We start from the raw sequence: 16,284 nt of genomic DNA, 5'->3' as shown, positions 1-16,284 counted from the left end.
TTGCCGATATCCGATATTGTCCAACTCTAAATTACAGATTCCGTTATCAACCAATACCGATATATACAGTCGTGGAATGAACACATTATTATGCCTAATTTTGTTGTGATATCCCGCTGGATGCATTAAACAATGTAACAAGGTTTTCCAAAATAAATCAACTCAAGTTATGGAAAAAAATGCCAACATGGCGCTGCCATATTTATTATTGAAGTCACAAAGTGCATTATTTTCTTTAACATGCCTCAAAAAAGCAGCTTGGAATTTGGGACATGCTCTCCCTGAGAGAGCATGAGGAGGTTGAGGTGGGCAGGGTTAGGGGGGAGGGTTGTGGGGGTAGCGGGGGGTATATATTGTAGCGTCCCGGAACAGTTAGTGCTGCAAGGGGTTCTGGGTATTTGTTCTGTTGTGTTTATGTTGTGTTACGGTGCGGATGTTCTCCCAAAATGTGTTTGTCATTCTTGTTTGGTGTGGGTTCAAAGTGTGGCGCATATTTGTAACAGTGTTAAAGTTGTTTATACGGCCACCCTCAGTGTGACCTGTATGGCTGTTGACCAACTATGCCTTGTATTCACTTGTTTGCGTGAAAAGCCGTGGATATAATGTGACTGGATCGGCACGCAAAGGCAGTGCCTTTAAGGTTTATTGGCGCTCTGTACTTCTCCCTAAGTCTGTGTACACAGCTGCGTTTTAAAGAGTCATAATTTTAACTTTTTGAAACTGATACCGATAATTTACAATATTACATTTTAAAGCATTTATTGGCCGATAATATCGGCATTCCGATATTATCGGACATCTCTAATTTATACCATTAAAAAGTGTACCAAGCTCTACTTAAAACGCGTGTTTCATGTGTCTGTAACTTAAATGAATGCTAATTAGCTCGGTTCATCCACTATTGTGCACATTATCCACTTGTTCCATACACATTACAACTGTGCAGTTGTCCAACGTGCTACATGTCATATGTCAGCTATAAGAATGTCCAGTTAAGGTGTGACACAGGAAGACACAGCATTAGCCACACTAGCAAAGCTATGTGAGCTAAAGTGCCAACATTGTATTTACACAGCAACTTCACGCTATTTTATAGGTAGGTCGTGAGTTTAAACCCCGGCCCAGTCATACCAAAGACTATAAAAACGGGACCTATTACCTCCCTGCTTGACACTCAGCATAAAGGGTTGCGATTGGGGGTTAAATCACCAAAAATTACTCCCAGGCATAGCCACCGCTGCTGCTCACTGCTCCCCTCACTTCCCAGGGGGTGATCAAGGGTGATGGGTCAAATGCAGAGAATATTTTCGCCACACCTAGAGTGCGTGTGACAGTCATGGGTACTTTAACTTTCACTTTTTAGCCTAATCCCTAAATAAAAACAACATACTCAAACTTATAGTTTCTATATTGCGATGATGACAGATAATGGTCCGCACTGCAAGCTTTATTTTATGATGTGTAGTGAAGCCTTTTAAAAATGTTTACAAAGCTTAGCATAAAAAAAACCCATAAGTTAAAAAGCGACAATTTGAGCGCTTTTTCTCTCAAAAGTAGAGCATAAAAGTGATTGGGATCTCACATTAGGTGCTCATAAGGAGTCTATAGGGCAGGGCTTTTCAACTGGTGGCACAGGAATGAGACCTGACAGGCCCAGGGACTTTTTTGCATCATGTTTGCAGCATATTCCTAACAACTCTAAAGTGCTCCTGTCGTTTGCATTTTAACTTTGCGAGCAAACATAGAACTTTAGGGTCCTGACTAGAGATGTCCGATAATATCGGACTGCCGTTATTATCGACCGATAAATGCTTCAAAATGTAATATCGGAAATTATCGGTATCAGTTTCAAAAAGTAAAATGTATGACTTCTAAAACGCCGCTGTACGAAGTGGTACACGGACGTAGGGAGAAGTACAGAGCACTAATAAACCTTAAAGGCACAGCCATACAGGTCACACTGAGACCAATCACATAATATCTACGGCTTTTGACACACACAAGTGAATGCAAGGCGTACTTGATCAACAGCCATACAGGTCACACTGAGGGTGGCCGTATAAACAACTTTAATACTGTTACAAATATGCGCCACACTGCGAATCCACACCAGACAAGAATGACAAACACATTTCGGGAGAACATCCGCACCATAACCCAACATAAACACAACAGAACAAATACCCAGAACCCCTTGCAGCACTAACTCTCCCGCTACCCCCCCACACAGACACACTTCAACCCCGCCCACCTCAACCTCCTCATGCTCTCTCAGCACTTTGTGACTTCAATAATAAATACGGCAGTGCCATGTTGGCACTTTTTTCCATAACTTTAGTTGATTTATTTTGGAAAACCTTGTTACATTGTTCAGTGCATCCAGCGGGGCATCACAACAAAATTAGGCATAATAATGTGTTTATTCCATGACTGTATTTATCAGTATCGGTTCATATCGGAATCGTTAATTAAGAGTTGGACAATATCGGAATATCGGATATCGGCAAAAAAGCCATTATTGGGCATCTCGAGTCCTAACTTGCGCTTTCTATAAATGTGGTGTTCCTCAAGGCACTCTTTTAAGTTCTCTCCTTGTAGGCGGTGACACATTTATTATTATTTTTAAAATGTGATTTATGTATCTAAGCTGTTATAGTTTGTTTACTTCTGATGCAGTCATTAGTCATTTGTTTAACTTCTTTAGTTACACTAGTGGCTTCTTTTCATTTTTAAGTTTAGTTCCAATAACTTGTGTGGGACTCAGAGTCCCACACACTAGAGTGCTGTCATAGAGATGATCTTTAACTAGCTTTTTTGCAGAAGGTCTTTAAAAACCGCAGAGCGCTACTGTAACTCTGACAAAATAAATAGTCAGAATCAAATGTCTACTGTAGAGGACATTGATTCTTTGCAACATACAAAATAAGACTAATAGTGGTGGGAGAAGTCCGCCCGAAGGTCCTTAGCTTTCTGGAAATGTGGCCCACAAAACAGTTTAGTTAAATATCCCTGAGACATCTTATAAAACGTCTCCCTATTGACTGTTTTTTTGTCATTAAAATAATATTAAAAAAACAGCTTACACAGTGAGTAAGAAACACAAAAAGCTGATATCCTCCAATGTTGTTGTCCTTTGTTTCCTGTGTGATATTTCTTGTTGTTGAATTTATTCGTGGAAGGTAGGGTTGTACGGTTCACCGGTACTAGTAAAGTGCTGCAGCACTAATGAATTAAAAAAGGCAATATACTGCCTCCTTAAAATACAGGTATTTAGTTTTTTTACAGACATGATGTGACATTGCTAGTAAAACAAGCAGAGGTGCATGATAGGCAAGGCACACGCACGCAATGCTTACAAGCAGACACAGTGTGGAGAACAAATGCATTTTGGCTTAAAAACCAAGGATAAAGGTGAAGCTATAAACACGCAAGAGCTGCTTTAAAACATGGCAAGCTAGCTAGTGGCCAACGTCTATCCGCAGTCATCAGTGTTTTACTTACATCTAAATCAGTAGTCCTCGCCTCCATGGCGACAAATAAAGTACGTTTCTTACAAGTATCATCCCAGCAGGACGAGGAACAGCTAAACATGCTTCACAACACACCGGGGTAGGATACGATAGCTAACCGCTAACAGCAAGCTAGCACTCCTGAATGTAAACAAATGGTAAATGAGTTGTACTTGTATAGCGCTTTTCTACCCCTTTTTAAGGAGCCCAAAGCGCTTTGACCATATTTCCACATTCACCCATTCACACACACATTCACACACTGTTGGCGGGAGCTGCCATGCAAGGCGCTCACCAGGACCCATCAGGAGCAAGGGTGAAGTGTCTTGCCCAAGGACACAACAGACGTGACTAGGATGGTAGAAGGTCGGGATTGAACCATTAACCCTCAGATTGCTGGCACAACCACTCTACCAACTTCGCCGTCCCCTAAATGCCACAGACATTGACTGTAATGATACCAAGTACAAGTTAAAGTAAAGTACCAGTGATTGTCACACACACACTAGGTGTGGCAAAATTATTCTCTGCATTTGACCCATCATCCTTGATCACTCTCTGGGAGGTGAGGGGAGCAGTGAGCAGCAGCAGTGGCCACACCCGGGAATAATTTTTGGTAATTTTTAACCCCCAATTCCAACCCTTGATGCTGAATGCCAAACAGGGAGGTAATGGGTCCCATTTTTATAGTCTTAGGTATGACTCAGCCGGGGTTTCAACTCACAACCTGCCGATCTCAGGGCAGACACTCTAGCCACTAGGCCACTGAGTACAAGACAGTATAAAGTCAATACTAAATGATTAGGTTGATAATTTCTATGTTTTATCATTTTTAGCATGTTTGATTGTTTATAAAGTCAGAAAACGCATCCCTGGACACAGGAGAACTTTAATCATGACTTTTGTATGCTCTTGTAACTACTTGGTATTGGAAACCATACCCAAATTTGTAGTATCACCCTAAACTAATGTGAAGTATCCAAACAACAGAAGAATACATTTTAACAGGAATGTAGATGGAGCGTGTTAAAACAGAAAGTAAGCAGATATTAACAGTAAATAAAGTAGATTAAAAATCAATTATCTACCGCTTGTCCCTCATAATTTGGACAAAAGAATCCAATCAGAAATGTTCCTGCATAAGTCATCAGCCAAATTAGGAGACTTGGTTTGCTTACTTACTACTTAAAAAAAAAGTTGTCTTGTATGTTCACTATCTTATTTAATGCCAAAAGTGTTCTTTGGTTGAAATAAGAAGTTAAGATAAAGTACCAATGATTGTCACACTCACACAAGATGTGGTGAAATTCGTCCTCTGCATTTGACCCATCCCCTTGTTCACCCCCTGGTAGCTGAGAGGAGCAGTGGGCAGCAGCGGTGACCACGCTCGGGAATCATTTTTGTATGTTTGAGGTTTCACAAGATTTTCTGTTCAAACAAAGCCAATAAAGAAATGTTTCACTGTTTCACTCCTCCCGTCTGGCAAGCCCAGCGGTCTCCCCTCTGTCTTCTTCCACACCTGTCAAAAATGGCACACACAAAAGCGTCTGATGGCGAGATTGCTGACTTTCGTTGTCTAAACGGTCACACTGCTTATTGTGACGCTATAATTAGTGTCAGGATGAAATGTTTTGGTGCTAAAGGGGCTGCAAATTGCGGTGCTAGTACAACAAACAACCACATGTCACTACCAGTTTGACAGAAAGGGGGGGGGGGGGGTTATATTTCTAATGGAGTTAGTATTGGATATGGATTGAGTGAATTTTAAGATCGCCAACTCCCTGATGGACAGGGAGTTGGACAGGAAGTATACACAGCGTTGTCAACACTGCCTACTCCTCTTGGCCTGGGTCGGATTGAAAAAAAAACAAAAAAAAAACAAAATTGTATTGTTCATATTGCCATAAAAAAAATCTTATACAGGTCACACATGGGCAAAAAATGTCAGAATCGACCTGCAATGTGAAAATATCCTGAGATTAAAGTTTTACTGTCACATGTACAATGTCTTTCACTCTGGCAGTCAACAAGGGTGGACGCTTCCCTTTCCTCTCCCTTATCTCTCCTGCTTGCTTCTTTGTTTTGTCTTGTCTTAACTTTCTTGTTGCCTCTTTTTGCACTGCTCTCCAAATCTAAAGATTGGAACTATTTAACTACCCTCAACAAAATTGACAAGGTCTTGGGTTTGGGGGAACCTGCTGTCGTGATGAAGCGGTTGTTGCTGGACACACTACGGACTCTTGGGAGAAGAAGGAGGGCGCGGGCCTGGCGACCCTTTTCTGTCGAGGACGTGAAGATATCAACCTATTCGGAATTATGACAACAGGACATCTGCTGATTGGAGTAAGCGTTGCTCTGGTTTGTCGACAAATTGGAAGTTGCTGGCAGTCTTCAAAGTACCCCAAAGCTGCCACAAATGATTGGAGGATGCGGGAAGAACTGTGGATTACATCGGACTGTCTACCCCGCAGTTTTTGAGGACGAGTCATGGACAATTTAGGGTGAAAAGCAAATTTTATTTTGACCCGCATACAAAATCATTCTAACTTGGATTGTTTCCTTGGCTTCGAGACTCTCCCGAAGAACAGCGCAGCGAAGACACAACAAACTCCCTTCTTGTCTCTCATGGACACACACCTGCTGTTGTTGACTTTGGACGAGACGGCACAATACATCAAGGCCGCGGAACAGAAACACACTATGGGCTTATACACACACACACATCCACAAACATATACGCCACACATACACACCCCACCACCCCAACCCAACGCCCTCGACGCAAATCCCGTTGGGGTGATGAATGGATGGTCAGCGCCTGAGAGCTGCGGCCTACCACCATGACCTTGAACTACCTTCCCTCTGTTGCTAGATATCTCGAGACGTATGTTGTAATATGTATATGTGCTTTGCTATGGAGGTTTTTTCCCACTCCGAACTGGGCCCCCTTAGGAGCCCAGTCTGGATTGTATTTTTTTACTCATCCTTCCCCAGCGTTTACCTTTTTCCCATCTTTTACAGGGCGCCTTATGGCGACCCATCAGCGTTCTTGTTCTGTAACCCTGTACACTGTTTGTTTGTCTAATCTTGAACAGGTTTGTGCTGAAAACAAATTTTCGTGGTACTTGTGCAATGACAATAAAGACCTATCCCTATCCAATCAACACTACCCGGGGACTGAACCAGGGTCCACAGACTGTAAGTCAGGGGTGTCAAACGGCCCTTAAACACGTTTTATCTGGCCTGCGGGATGAGTTTGCGAAGTATAAAAATTGACCTGAAATTTTCGAATGAAACAAACAGCTGTTCTAAATGTGAAAAAATAAATTATGTCGCAATAGCAATTCTTTGTATATTTGTAGATGATGCGACATATGTACAAAATAAACCACATAATGTTAGAACATCAGTCGAGGAAAATTATCAAACTACATAAATAACATATTGTAATTTAATTTTTATATGATTTCTTTTAAATCTTGATAGATTAAAAATTAACACCAATGAGTTGACTGATGAACATTATCACATAAATTATTCAGAAAATACAAACAACGACAAATAAAGATAGAATACTATTAACCGCAACATGTTAGTGTAAAAAAAAAACCCCAAAAAAAGGATTTGGTGAGACTCCCGCTCAACCTCCCATACAGGTCTCACCTAAATCAAGCTCACTTTACCAAATTAGGATGGCTTACAGTTGAAGAAAAAGTACACCAAATTGCAATGTGCCTGGTATTCAAAATATTCAGAAAAACTGTCCCCAGGTACCTTTCCAACTATTTCAGCAGAGTAAGTGTTGCTCACAGGTACTACACGAGAGGGAGCTCCTCAGACCTCGTCTCCCCCAAATTCAAGACTCTCATGGGATAAAATGCATTCTACTATTTTGCCACCACACACTGGAATGCACTACCAACAGACCTTAAAATTCTAACTTCCCTAATAAATTTTAAAACTGTCATAAAATCATGACTCAGCTCAACCTCTACTTGAACTGAACCAAAATTGATCTCCAGCAACTCTTCAAAGCATCAAACAGGTTTATATGGGGTTATAATGTATATTTATTTTCTCATTCTGTTTTGCACACTCTTGGAGTCATGTACATAGTGTCATGTACATACTGTATATACCCCCTCCCCCATTTTTTGTATACCGTATTTTTTGGATTATAAATCGCTCCAGAGTATACGTCGTACCGGCCGAAAATGCACAATAAAGAAGGAAAAAAACATATATATGTCACACTGGAGTATAAGTCGCATTTTTGGGGGAAATCTATTTGATAAAATCCAACACCAAGAATAAACATTTGAAAGGCAATTTAAAATACATAAAGAATAGTGAACAACAGGCTGAATAAGTGGACATTAGATCAGTGGTCCCCAACCACCGGGCGACAAAAGAATTTTTTATGAATTTTTATCTAAAAAAAAAAATAATAAAAAATCTAAAAAAAATGTTTTATTTTTTTTAATTAAATCAACATAAAAAACACAATATACACTTACAATTAGTGAACCAACCACAAAAACCTCCCTTTTCATGAAAAAACGTCCCTTTTTCATGACAAAAAAAAAAAAAAAAAAAAAAGGATCCCCCCACCCCTCCACTCGGGCCGCAGGACAAATTATTAAGCGTTGAGCGGTCCTCGGATACAAAAAGGTTGGGGACCACTGCATTAGATGACGCATAAATAACCAACTGAGAACGTGCCTTGTATTTTAACGTAACATTATGGTAAGAGTCATTTAAATAACTATAATATATAGAACATGCTATACTTTTACCAAACAATGTCACTCCTAATCGCTAAATCCGCTGAAATCTTCTTCCTCGATGTCACTTCTAAACAACTCTGCCAACTCCAAAGGTATGCGCCGCTTCCTCTTTTCGTTTTCTGCTGCATATTTCACTACGTCCAACTTGTAATCTGCAGTACATGATTTCCTTTTCGGTGCCATTTTTGTTTAGCCCTCCTAAGTTTTTATAAGTTACCGCCAACGATAAAATTATCCATTCTAATAGCTATGGCAGTAGCATATAGCATATAGCAGTTAGCATTCCATGACCCACAATGCACTTCTGCCATGACCCTCCCCCGCCGAATTCTTATTGGTTGACGTGTGTGTGACGATTGCTGACATTTTCTTTGTCTCTTCCGCAAATGAGATATATAATATTGATATTTTACGGTAATGTGTTGATAATTTCACAGATAAGTCGCTCCGCAGTATATGTTGCACCCCCGGACAAACTATGGAAAAAACTGCGATTTATAGTCTGAAAAATACGGTATATTGTTTTTCAAATCACTTGACATGTGTACTGTGTATATGTACATAATTTATCAATTTTCTTAACTTATTTTTTTCATATATATACAGATATATACATATATATATATATATATATATATATATATATATATATATATATATATATATATATATATATATATGTTACAGGTTATATATATTTTATTATTGAATGTATCAAATGTGATGAATATTTAATGGACCACATTGGAAACAAGCCTTTTGGCTTTTTGTGTCATCCTTTTGCCTTTTTAAAGCATTACATGAATTCAATTCTTTAAGATGTCAATACATTTCTCAATTAATCAATTTGTACAATTTCAGAATGTACTTGTTCTATTTTTAAACAATGAAAACAATCCTAAGTTGGTCTTTATTTCTAATTTATCGTGTCGTGATTTTACCATTTCCGGCCCACTTGAGAGTATATTTTTCTCTATGTGGCCCCCGATTTAAAATGAGTTTGTCACCCCTGCTGTAAATAGAGAGTGGAGGCAAAAAAAGCAGAGCTGTCAGCTTACTGTCCAGCACGTTTTTCATGGCGTCGGGGAGCAAGGTTTGCGCACTTATTTTCAGGCATCCGCTTGCACCTTCTATCCTTTCCTCCCAACCCACATTATTTGGACACGACCAAAGCAGCTGGTATGATTCAAGCATCATAAACACAATGACGCCACGTATGATGTAAGAATATGGCTGCCTTAATCGGTGATGCAGGGAAAAGCATTGATTAAAAGGCTGTGATTTGATGCTATCTGCTAATCCCCTCTGCTCAAAGTCACTACTGGAACATTTAAACAGACCCATTCTTCAGAGTCAGGGGTAGGAAAATCTTATTATAAATATAATAACCAGCGCAGTCATTTACAAAAGCAATCCTTAGAAAACTGCAGACTTAATCCGTCTCTCCATAGAATCATAAGCTGCTTCCATTCATTTCTTCTGTGTGTGGTGAATGGAAAACCCAAAAACCTCGGCCACATTATCAAAAAAGAAGCAATCATCCGTATAAGGCAAGCTCTTAGCACATATATGCCTTCGGAAAAACCCATTTCATGCACCTATCCGTTTTATTGCTTATGGAAGAATAACTTGAATCCTTTACTGCAGACGGTGGAATCCTGTGGGCTCGATTGAGCAGAAGCAACAGCGCTAGTGCGGGCTTTCACTTAGATGAGCATCGGTAATGTGCGAGATGTGGGGAGCAGATCTGCACAAAAGGCAGCTTATCGCTCAAAAAAGCATGATTATAACTAGCCATTGGACAAAACAACAGTGCTTTCACATCCTTGTGATTGAGTATTGCCTTTTCTGACTATCTGATGTCCCTGTCAGCGGCGTGCACCTGAAATGAAGTCGGGCTGTTTATCAGTGCCAATGCCGATTAAAGCTCAAAGGAATAATCTAATCTCCACCGAATCGCAAATTGAACAAGGGGATGTTCCTGACTATAACAAGGACCACTGCTGTTTGCTAAATTACACGCTGCATTGGTGTATAATGAGCACAGGAGTTCCCCGCTTGGACACACAACGTGACTAATTGTCTGATATTTGTCAGTATATATACATGTGTGACAAGGAGGATTAAAACCTGAGATGATTGGTGAAGATAGCAAACTGCGTTGCACCAAATTCTGGGCCCCCATACACAAGACTTGTGAAAGACGGGCACTATTCCACCCTAAACCCAACGTTTCTGCTCCATAAACACACACACGATATGTTTACATGCACCAAAAAGCTATACATTGCATGAATTGGGTTGAAACCAGCTTTTCAAAACCCGGGTAATAAACTCAATTAGGTTTTGGCTTTTTTTTTTTTTTTTTTTAGAAAAACACCCCAAAATGATTTGGTTTTATTATTAAAAACAAAAAAACAAGAACAATTCTACAAAAAAAGGGCCTACAAGTTAAATCAGCTAAAATATGATTTTATAGAATTATATATAAAAAAATATATATGATTCCGTTTTCTTCCAGAGTGAAGTGAAGTGAATTATATTTATATAGTGCTTTGCTTGAGAGACTTAAAGCGCTTTACATAGTGTAACCCAGGGGTCGGGAACCTTTTTGGCTGAGAGAGCCATACAAGCCAAATATTTTAAAAAGTACTTCCGTGAGAGCCATATATTTTTTTAAGACTGAACACAACTAAATGCGTGCATTTTTAAGTAAAACCAACATTTTTAGAGTATAATATAATAAGTCTCTTATTCTTTTTAATAACACTGTTATTCTGAAGCAAACCAACAATAAATAAAATACTTCTTACCATTAATGCGACTTCTTGAACAGGTGCCGTAGAAACCAGATGGATGGTGCAGTCATCAAAAGAGCCACATATGGCTCTAGAGCCATAGGTTTCCTACCCCTGGTGTAACCCATTATCCGCATATTTAAGCTAAATAATCATGATTACAGTTAATCGGAATATTGTTTGGATATTTACTTATTTTTTCTTAAATATATCGAAAATGTTTTGGTTCCAAATTAAGCATTTTCAAGCATAAAAATGGCAAAAATAAACACAAAATATTAATAAATAAAGTAGTATTGGCTAGAAGAGGAAGCCAAACCAATCAGAACAGGCTATTCAGTACCATGGCCACTGATTGGCCTAGCCTCAGGCAGCATTTGCGGAAATGCATTTATCGCGATCATGTCCGAAACTAATTAACAACGATAAACGAGAGACAACTGTAGCACATCTTAGGTCTCCCCTTGTCTTTAAAACCTATCTTTAATCAAGTGTCTTTGAAATCACCATAGTTATGTGCAATGAGATGCAAAAGTCTCAGGGGGGGGGTTGGGGGGGCGGCGCTGGACCCTATCTCAGCTGCATTCGGGCGGAAGGCGGGGTACACCCTGGACAAGTCACCATCTCATCACAGGGCCTACACAGATAGACGGACAAAATTCACACTCACATTCACACACTAGGGCCAATTTAGTGTTGCCAATCAACCAATCCCCAAGTGCATGTCTTTGGAGGTGGGAAGAAGCCGGACTACCCGGAGGGAACCCACACAGTCACGGGGAGGACATGCAAACTCCACACAGAAAGATCCCGAGCCCGGGATTGAACCCAGGACTACTCAGGACCTTCGTATTGTGAGGCACATGCACTAACCCCCTCTTCCACTGTGCTGCCCGAGATGCAAAAGTGAAACGTAGATTTACTCTTTCATATGTTGTCTCTAGGGTTGTCCCGATATCAATCATTTGGTACCGGTACCAAAATGTATACCGATACTTTTTCAAATAAAGGGAACTACCAAAAATGTCAATATTGGCTTTATTTTAACATAAAATTTTACATTACAATAAATATATGTTTGTATGCAGACCTGGTCACGGAGTGCAGAGAAAGTGGATGGAGTGTGAGGCTGTACCCGGTAGAGGTGGGAGCCAGAGGCTTTGTGGGTAGATCAACACCATGCCTGCTCAAGGACCCAGGACTACATGGAGCCACCCTGAGCGGAGCCACCAACGAGCTTTCTGATGTAGCAGAGAAAGCTAGCCACTGAATTGGCTGAAACGATGCGACAAGGCTTGGGGAGCAACATCCGAGTAGGTTTGTTGCAGGGAGTGTCAGGGAGACGTCCTCGTTCACTGCCCCGCCACGAGGAGATGTTCTGGGCTAAGGGGCGAAACATCAATGAGAGGTGGTCCCCAGCTGAAAACCCTACAGCAAAACCTTTTCTGGTATGCGGTCAGGTTTAGGCCTGGACGTGTCTGCCATGCACAGTCTTAATTACAGCAAGACCACCTTGCTGTATTTATAATCTGTTGCACTCAAAGAACAATTTTAGAAGGTTAAAATATAAATTAAAAGGTATTATACCCATCATGTTTTTCTTGTTGCACTGAAAGAACAATTTACAATTTTCCTTTTTACATACAGTCTGAACGGGACCAGCGGTAGAAAAAAATGGATGGACTCCTGGTCTGTGCTTTAAGAAAAATACAATTATTAGTAAGTACAAAAAAAAAACTGGATAAATGTACACAGATAAGCCATGTAGCAGGTTAAACACACTTGTTAAAGATAAAAAACACATATTGTAGCAATGTGTTACAAAATATATTCATTTCACTTGCATTAGTTGACTGCTAATTGGGCAGTTTTAACTCCACTAATATTTGGCATCAATCCAAGCAGCTGTGTGCGCGTCTCCATATCTACATGTTATGTACCTATATGTGCACAGCAGGGGAGCTTGTTAATTCATGAGAGTAGCGTATATGTGTTTAAGAGAATGGCAACGTGTTGGCTGAGTGACGTCAGTGAGTGAGTGGGCGAGCAATGAGAGAGCGGTAGGGCTGAACTGCGCAGTCGAGTGATGAACAGGTCTAGTTGTGTCCTGCAAAACTAATAATAGAGCAACCAGATTGTCACAAATCGGCAGCCTCGTCACTCTGCCCTGAAAGCAGAGCTCAGCAGACCCATTGACGGGTAAAGTGAAGTGTGTGAACCCGACAAAAACATTGACCCTGAAGGGAACGTCTGGCCTGTGCTCCTCTACTTCGGTCTGCACCGGAACAGAACAACAGGACAGGTGTAACAACAACATAATTATCTGTCACTCTTTAAACTCCTTGTGCAGATTTGAATGTGTATTATTTAAATGGTTACCTAAGTTAGAAGCAAAGGTGGTAATACTAATAGCCACATTTGTCAAGGCATGTTGTAAAGCAACACTTGAAGCACGGCTCTTCCGTGTTTAAAGCGTCACCTTTTCCGTTAGTTTTGAAACCCGAATATCTCCATATTGCGCTTCACGCACCATCTTTATCAACTAGTAGAATTGTCGGTTTTTGCCATTCTTCCTCTCCAAGATGTTATCGCTTGTATGCACTTTGTGTGTGCGTTTTGACACACTCAACATAATGCTCCTCGGCTCTAGTCACCGCCACACAGCAGGCATTCAAATGAAAGAGCGGTACCAGTACTTTTCAAAGGCAGTATAGTACCGATTTCAATCAATTAGTACTGTGGTACTTTATTAGTACCGGTATACCGAACAACCTTAGTTGTCACAGATAGTTTTATCATATTTTTACAATTATTCTACTTTCCAAAATGCTGGTGCTGTGTGTAAATGCTTAAAAGTGATCTTTAATGATAATTCCATGCCGGGTTTTCTGCAAACTAGGTGCAAAAAAAGGATTTAGCATTTTTGATTGGCTGCGATGAAGTGGCGACTTGTCCAGGGTGTACACCGCCTTCCGCCCGATTGTAGCTGAGGTAGGCACCAGCGCCCCCCGTGACCCCAAAGGGAATAAGCGGTAGAAAAATGGATGGATGGATGGATTTTTGATTGGTGAGTGTAGGTAGTTAAGCGTTAATTTGCCTCAAGCAATTATTGAACTTACAAAGTTATATTTAATTTCTATAAACATTCATGTGTTTTTTATTATCACTTACATATTTAAATTATAGAAAGAACAATTTTAAGTTTACAAACGGTACAACATTCCCACTAACCCCACCAATTCGATGCCCCTGAAGATAGCTATGCTGTAAGGTTCGGAAACAAATCCGGCATGCCTGTTTGGATCAAACTGAAACTATAAGCAGTTATGAAGTCTTTGTCAGTAGACACAACATCATCCTGGCAATGTTCCCTCTAATTTTTCATGTGTCTGAACAAATGTAAAAACTCCCTGAGCAGTCAGTGAAGCACCTGTGAGCAAAATCCGACATGCACATTGTGGCCGTATCAGCATCACAACTGTCCCAAACCTGACTTAATAACAAGTTAAATGTTTTATTATAATAATGAAATGACAAGTCATTTTCATGAGATTATTTTCTAATATAAGTGATTTGGCCGACCTACAATGAAAATAACAAAATAACCTTGCACTAGTATTGTATGTCTGGGTGGAGTCCTGCTTTGGAAAGAATGTGTACCCCTTTCAGAGGTAGGATACATTTAGTTCCCCTTAAAACATTCTCATGTTTCACAATGAGATGTGAGCATGGGAGAAAATGTACATTCCTGTAGAGCTGGGCGATATATCGATATGAACGATATATCGTGGGTTTGCCTCTGTACGATATAGAAAATGACTATGTCGTGATATTCGAGGATACGTTCTCACGCAGTTGCTTTTAGCTGCGGGCATTACACTAATGGCGTTTCTCACTCCTTCTCATCTCTCCTTCTCACAGAGAAGTAAAACAAGCCCACCTTCTTACATACGTCACATACTGTCGCGCGTGTATCGTCATACGCCCTCGCCGAGCAGAGAGGTAGCAGCATGGCTAACGTTAGCTGAGGCAGGTGGTGCAAGCGGAGCGGTGCGAGTGACATTACAAGAGAGAGAGGGTGCGAAATTGATCACAAATGGAGGAAGAACAATTAATGCCCCAAAAAACAGCAAGGGGGTCCATCATCTGGCGGTGGTTTGGCTTCAAGCGGGAAGATATTCAGCAGACAACAGCAATATGCTAAGTATGTAGCAGAAGTGTTGCTGCAAAAGGTAGCAGCACTACTAATTTGTTCTTTCATTTAAAAAGTCACCCGCGAGAGAATGAAGACTGCTTGAAATAGTTTTTGATTTCCGTCTCTGCATGAAAGTTTAAAAGTAGCATATATTAATGCAGTATGAAGAAGAATGTTTTAATGTAGACACATAGAATCCTCATACTGCTGTGATTATATGCATCAAGAGTCCATTCAAGTCTAAGGCAAAATATCGAGATATACATCGTATATCGAGATATGGCATAAAAATATCGAGATAATAATAAAAGCTAATATCGCCCAGCCCTACGTTCCTGTAACTTTCTGTCTGTAAAATACATAATTTTATTAGCATTTCTGTAATCTGGTAACAGATTTCCATGATTGATATATCCATAAATTAATATTCTTAAAGACAGTAGAATAAGGACACATCTGATTGAGGAGTCAGTGCAACGACCTGGCATTTACACTTTGTGTAGTGTTGGAGTTGTCTGACTTTGTGTGGCCCTAAACACATCAGTGGCTAAGTGTTAGAGTGCATGTGTTAGAGCGGATAAGAGAGAGCCAGTGGTTGCTGTTGATATGACAGATCACAAAAGAAGTTTGTTTTGGCCTGGTTTGTACAGCGGAAAATGACAATTTTTTCTCAATATAAGTTTTTTAGTAATGTTTTTGGTGAGGTTACGGCCGAATATAAACAGTTTTGCTCAATAAAGTGAATGATGTAATTCCTGTCCACTGGAAAACGTCTTGACAGACGTTACATTAATTAAAGAGTGTTCACAAACATTGTTTTATCTGTTAGGGCCTGTCTCTCAAAGAGTTGCATTGAAAAAGCCTAGAGAACAAATAATTATGTGTTTATTTTGTTTAGAGTTCAGGCTGGCTTTTATTTTGTGCGCGGCATATATTCGCTGTGCGCAGTTGTGCAGGCACGCACCTTGGAGGCATCGTTGATCCTGAGTATATTG

General features: G+C 40.2%; 1 protein-coding gene across 1 annotated transcript in view; it reads right to left on the bottom strand.

The window, feature by feature from the left end:
• kcnb2b (potassium voltage-gated channel subfamily B member 2b) overlaps positions 1-16,284 on the bottom strand; it is a 175,482-nt gene that overhangs the window by 65,717 nt on the left and 93,481 nt on the right. The gene's annotated exons all lie outside the window — the stretch shown is intronic.

Source organism: Nerophis ophidion, linkage group LG15, assembly GCF_033978795.1.
Source record: "Nerophis ophidion isolate RoL-2023_Sa linkage group LG15, RoL_Noph_v1.0, whole genome shotgun sequence".
Lineage (NCBI taxonomy): Eukaryota > Metazoa > Chordata > Actinopteri > Syngnathiformes > Syngnathidae > Nerophis > Nerophis ophidion.
This window is presented reverse-complemented; position numbering and strand designations above follow the sequence as displayed.